A 6,923-nucleotide genomic window follows, 5' to 3' on the forward strand; every position below is an offset into this window, starting at 1 on the left:
AATCTGTCATGTGATCATGTGGTTTTTGAGTGATCTCTCTCTCTCTCTCTCTCTCTCTCTCTCTCTCTCTCTCTCTCTCCTCTCTCTCTCTCTCTCTCTCTCTCTCTCTCTCTCTCTCCTCTCTCTCTCTCTCTCTCAAACACATGAACACTTAAACAAATAAACACATGAACGTACGGACGCTCCCATGTACACACACACACACACACACACACACACACACACACACACACACACACACACACACACACACACACACACACACACACACACACACACACACACACACACACACAAACAAACAAACAAACAAACAAAAACACACACACACACCATGTAACAGCAACTTTCTTTCAAGTGAACCATCTCCATTGCAGAAAGTTTCCAGCAGCATATGCTGTTGTGTCATCTGTCAGTCTTCTACTCCCGCCTCTCAAGCCAACTGTCCGTCAGCTCTGCGTTGTAGCACGTCGCCATTCCCCTGGGGAGACAGTAAAAGAGGCGGGCAGTGAGGGGCGGATTGACTGGTGGACTGGCAGCTAGGGCACGTAAAAGGTACAGAAAACCACTCCCGTGGCGCTCTTAATGGATCTCAGGTATCCACTTCCTGTGGGGCTGATCTGTTATTATTTCCTGTCGGCTGACAGGTGGTGGTGGTGGAGGGGCCCAACCACTCAGCAGCCATCGCCATGGTGCAGCCACCCCCACCGCCAGCCCATAATACACCTGTCAATCACCCCCCGTTTTCAATTTAGACTGCCTTTTCTGCATTGTGTGAGAGAGCGACGTCTGGGGAAATGGAGACGGGGACAGGAAAAATAAGCAGGGGGTGCTGAAAAGAATGGAATCACATTGACAGCGGCTTAAAAAGCATCTGAGGAGAAAAAAATAGAAATATTGTTTTTGCATAATACAGAAAAAATTTTATTTCAACAATCATGTTTCAGAGGTGACTGATTTTTCAAGAGGATTTGAGGGAGGGGAAGAGAATTGTTGTCGGCTATCAGTAATGGAGAGGTGGTGTTGATTACTGTCTGACCTCCGTGATAGCCTACTAGAGGTGTGTTTCTCGACAACATTGTTGCCAACTATGTTGGTATCTTGCTTGGTTGCAATGATATTTCCCATTGGACACCTAGTAAGTTGCTAACTGGTTAGCAAAGTTTGCTTTCAAGAAACAGGGTCCAGGCCTGGACTGGTAATGTGGCATACAGACAAGTGCATAAGTACTTACAGTAAGTCCCGAACGAAACTGTTGCGTAACTGGTTAGTTGTTGTAACTGGTCTAACTTACACTCAGGGTGACAGCTAAATCAAAGCTAATGTTATTATTTTCCGAAGTACATTAATTAGTTAATTGATTTTTGCAACATGTTTCATAAGAATGAATGCTGTTGTATTTTAAATATAATCCAGGAGAACACAAATAGGTTGTTTTTGCAGTATGTGTTATACTGTAAATTGCAAACTAATAGCACACCTACTTTTTGTGCTATTCGTTTAGTTGGTTATAGGTTTGTGCAACTGTGTAAAGAGTTCAGCAAAAGCAGCCAAAGTTACAAAAAATGTGCATTAGCGAACCGAAAAAAAACTGTGAAGTTAGAACAAGCTCTCTTTCGCTATAGTTAGTTTCTGGAGACATTGTTTCTCCATAGAAAATTAACGGCTTCTTTGGCTTTTGTGGCCTTTGGTCTGAACTAAGGCTGGCAGCCTTAGAAGAAGTGACAACACTAAGAAACCGAGAACACTTCCACATGATAAGCCAGGCACATTTGAAGAAAAGGTAGGCTGGATGGATTGGTGAGGGGGAAAAAAAACAAAACAGAAAGTCTTCTCTCTTCCACTCTGTCACACACTGTGTCTTGTCTTTCCCCTCTCTTCCCCCTCTTTAGCCTTCATCTCTTTACATCTCTTGTTCTCTTTCAACGACGGCATGACAGTATTATGCCATCCCAGAGGCGCGGTCATGGTGTTACGGTAAGTGCAAAAAAAAAAAAAAATCCCATTCCCTCCCATTAGGCTCCTACAGTGGATCCACATCACACCAAGCTCGTGGATGATTAAAAAAAAGCTGTCTTGATGGCATGAATATTTCACCAGCGAAGGCCCAATAGTCCTGCCCATTGTTTTATTGATGCAGACAGACACCTGGGATGGAGGAGGCGAAGATGGAAGAAGGAGGAGGCGGAGAGAGAGGAGGAGGAGGAGGAGGAGAGGAAATTCGCAGTGATGGCAACACAAGGCCCAGGGATGGCAGAATGCCCTCAGGATGGAGGTCGATTGGAGGTCAAGGGGAGACAGATGCGCACTGCCATTTCGCAGGTGTGATCGTATTATTTCGTTCTTTTTTTTCTCACCGAGAAAAAGCTACAGTGCCACTTCACAGTCCTCATGCATTAGCCATAGAGGGGCATCTTGCACTTAGCACTCCACTATGGAGCTCCAACACTGACAGCCTTTCTTGAGAGTCTGTCTGACGCGTTTTATCTCTTCTATTTCCTGTACGCCCTTCTATCTCTCAAAGGTTGTACCTCAATTGCTTGCATACAGTATGGCTGTTCCCAATTATAAACAATGGATTTACACAAATGATTTTATACCAAAACGTCATGACCTATGAAGCACCTCGAGGAGAGGTTTCATTTTGAAATAATAATAAAAAATCCTTGATGGTTTAATTTTGATATAACAACATTTTATGGCCAACAGAAACAACTCTGCCCTGTTTAATGTATAGTTTAATGGCAGCCTCTACTCTTTATGTGCTACCAAAACACTCAAACGTCTCAGGCCATCATCATTATATACGGTATATATTCTTTTTTTCGAAGCATTTTTCAGGGGCTTTTTAAGCCTTTATTATGAGACAGGATAGTGAAGGACAGACAGGAAGCAAGTTGGGAGAGAGAGAAGGTGTAGGGCCGGCGAAGGCCCGTGAATCAAGCCGTGCAGTGGACGAGTGCCCTGTTGTTAGGCCACTGCAGAGTCTATTGGATATTTTATTTTATCATCACCACAACTTTTTTATGCTGCCAATTATTTGACCCTCGTTCAAACCGCACAAAGGGCCTGCTCATATTGTCTGAAATAAAAAATAAAGGCAGAAAAAAAGGCTAGTTGTTTTTTTTTCCCTCCGTTCTCTCTCCTCTACTCACCTCTCCTTCCCCTCACCGCTCCTAGCCTCCAGACCGTGATGGAATTTGCATAATGTTTCTCCAGCCAATCTGCAGGTGGGTCGAGTGGTTAGCTGTCACAATCGGGAGGACGGAGGAGGGGAGCGAAGAGTGGTGTGTGTGTGTGTGTGTGTGTGTGTGTGTGTGTGTGTGTGTGTGTGTGTGTGTGTGTGTGTGTGTGTGTGTGTGTGTGTGTGTGTGTGTGTGTGTGTGTGTGTGTGTGTGTGTGTGCAGGGCCGCTGTCAGATTTCGCTGGGCCCAGGACAAAGTTATATGAAAGGACCCCCTACCCAAGACATACAAAGTAATGGGGACCCAATTCTGGGCCCTCTATCTCCCTGGGCCCGGGAAAACATGCCCCTTTGTTCCCCCCTGTCGACGGGCCTGTGTGTGTGTGTGTGTGTGGGTGCGTGTGTGTGTGTGTGGGTGCGTGTGTGTGTGTGTGTGTGTGTGTGTGTGTGTGTGTGTGTGTGTGTGTGTGTGTGTGTGTGTGTGTGTGTGTGTGTGTGAGCGCAAATGCGAGTGGGGGAAATGATGTGTGAAATGTGAGTGCAGATGAGGCCTTGTTCTCCCTCGCTCCCGACATAAAGGGAGATTTAGACTGGGGCCTACAGCACGCTCAAGCACCGTAATGGATACTGGCACAATGATATGACGGGACGACCGTCTCTCTCCTCTCCTGTCCAAAACACCCCTGAAAGGAGAGAGAGAGAGAGAGAGAGAGAGAGAGAGAGAGAGAGAGAGAGAGAGAGAGAGAAGCGATTTGCATTGTAGAATGTTGAACGCTGAAGGACATGGCAAACGAGCGAGTGGGACAACACGTTGTATGCTGATTTTTATATTCATTTTACATTCACTGGAAAATTAAATGAAATGACAGTCTGCATCTCTTTCTGTCTCGTTTTGCTATACAACGCTGCAAGTTTAAACTGATGATTCAGTAGAATCTGCTGAAGAAATGAGATGCACCAGGGAGCATTAGACCCTTCTCTCTCTGGGGGACCATGTGTGCAATACTAATGTTTCTCTTATACTCCTCCCCTCCGCAGGAACATTATTAGGCTATGCTTTATGTATTTCCTCTGTAATTTGCAGAAACTTTTTGCAGATAATTACTGGGCCGTGATTGCGGGGGGGTTTTTTTGTGATGTAATGAATGATTCTCTGGCATCAGGGAAGGTAATGAGATTACAGGAGAGTGCATCCAGTCCAGTGCAGACCACTAACTAACCTCCTTTCCTCCCCTTCTCTCTCCCCCCAATACCTATTATCACGACCAGGGTCTCCGAAGACTCGAGAAGTCATCTGTTTAGTCAGCTAAGGAGCAATCTGCCATAATGAAAAGAAGATTACGACGAGGAGGGCCGTGAGAGAGTGTCTCGGAAGAAGGAAAATGGCTGCTGTGGGACTCGCCGTTTCTCAAAACGTAAGTATGAAATCGGGAGGACAGAGGAATTACTTACAATTAAAAAATATTCAAATGAGTTGAAATTGAATCTGCTTTTGATTCGAAGTGGTTTGTATGCGAGTGCCATTCCCCAAACACACAAACACCCAGACTCAAGATGTCCACTCTCTCTCTCTCTCTCTCTTTCTCTTTCTCTCTCTCTCTCTCTCTCTCTCTCTCTCTCTCTCTCTCTCTGTCTCCCCCCCCCCACACACACACACATACAGAGAGAGAGAGAGAGAGAGAGAGAGAGAGAGACAGAGACAGAGACAGAGACAGAGACAGAGAGAGGGTGGCTCAGAGGCATAGTTTCGAGACAAAGAAAACCAAAAAAGTAGTTTGTCTTTTAAGTCTTGACAGTATAATTAGCAACTCGTTTACTCCCAGTCCTCCTTTTCCTTGTCTCTCTCACACACATGGACATGCAAATAAACTTCCATTTCTTTCTCTCATTCTATCTCTCCAACATGTGCACATAAACACAGACACACAAACCGTCTCACTTTCTGTATGTCTGTGTCTCGGTCTCTCAAAATTAATTATCCTTGTCTTTTAAGTATGGCTAGTGTCATGCTTGACCACCGCAACAAGACAGAATTAGCATTGTAAAGAGTATTTCATATGACATAAAACAGTGGTTCCCAACCTTTTTCTTCAGGGACCCATGTTTTTACCATTGTAAGCTTTGCTGACCCAACTGCGCGAGCGCCCGCACGAGATTGAGTCACATGATGACCTCGGTTTCCTGAGAAAACTCATTTTAGTTATTTTATTCCTCAATTCGTCTTTGGTCAAATATAGAACAGATGTCTAATGTAGCACTTATATTTTGTTGCCTCTATGCATATAGTTAAATAAATGCTTTGTCATTAATTCAACATGGGTTTTATGTGGTATTTAATACCAATTTAAAGTTTTAACCCCCTTAAAATCAAGAAGGCTTCGCGATCCTTTTTGGATCTTTGGGGACCCATAGGGTGGGTCCAGACCCAAAGGTTGGGAACCACTGACATAAAAGACAGAAGGAGAAGAGGCAGACATTATAGCTAGCCCACGTCTTTTTTTTGAAGAGAGCGGATATATTTGCTTTCCTTACCAATAAAGTTACATTGTCACATTTTCCATTCACTTCAGTCAACTGCATTTTTTATGTGTACATTTGGCATCACAAATGCAAACTCATTGTAATTCACCCTTTTTGAGGTCATAGGTTTAGTTTGAAACGATAAGAGGAGAATAGGTCAATGTCTCTCTCTCACCTTATCTAGACCTACATGGATTCATGCCAGCAGCTAAGGTATTACTAGCCTGGCCATTCCAAGTGCAAGTCTCTTCAAGAGTTTGGTTTGTTCCAAAGACGGTAGAGATATAAGATGGTTTACTCACATCATAAGTGCATAGTGCGACCTGGCTGCCCCTTGAAGTCACTTTCTTCTTCTACAGCAGTGGTTCCCAACCTATGGGCCGGGGCCCACTGGTGGGCCCTGAAGGTATTCCAAGTGGGCCTTGAAATCATTTTCTAAAAATAATAATCATATTTTGGTGTGTGTTACTGCTGATTTATTTGAGTTTTATTCTTAATTGGGTCAGAGGTGGGCCACGAACATTTTTGACAGTTTCGAGTGGGCCCCAAGTTGAAAAAGGTTGGGAACCCCTGTTCTACAGTGCAGGCGGCATGGCAAAGTGCAATGTCACAACCGCCAGGGCTGGAGTGTGGAACTTCACAGTCATTTTTGGTCAGCTGGGTCTCTGCAGATCCTTAAAGCGATGGTTCGGAGTAGAATCACCCTAATGCCATTTGAACCGTGACACCCATCCACCTTTACACCCGAAGTGTTTTCTGCCGCAGACTTACATCAACAGAGTTGCCGTGTTATTCGATGTTTATTCCGGTTAGCTTGACTCAAGCGCATATGGATACTGGGCACCGTCTCCAAACTTTCCCCACAAAAATAACATGTCATTACACCAAACTTCTGCAGTAGCACAAATATGGTCTGTACTCACGAAACGAAGCATTTGGAAGTTTGGAAATAGTCCAGGAGTTTAGTATTATCAACACAAGCTGAATAGCTTCTCTGCTGCTAAAGCTGTGCCAACGTTACTTCCGTCATATGAGACAAGCCCGTAAAAGTCTTCAACAAACTTCCAGACGAGAGTGTTCAGTTTTCACTGAATTGTGATTAAGGCTTATATTTTCAAGGCAATACTTAAAAGATATTTCAAATCTTACCTACTATCAATTAGACAAGGATTTTCGTTATCAATACTGATGCTGAATTCACTTTTCATTGTGCATATTA

This window comes from Engraulis encrasicolus, chromosome 20, assembly GCF_034702125.1.
Source record: "Engraulis encrasicolus isolate BLACKSEA-1 chromosome 20, IST_EnEncr_1.0, whole genome shotgun sequence".
NCBI lineage: Eukaryota > Metazoa > Chordata > Actinopteri > Clupeiformes > Engraulidae > Engraulis > Engraulis encrasicolus.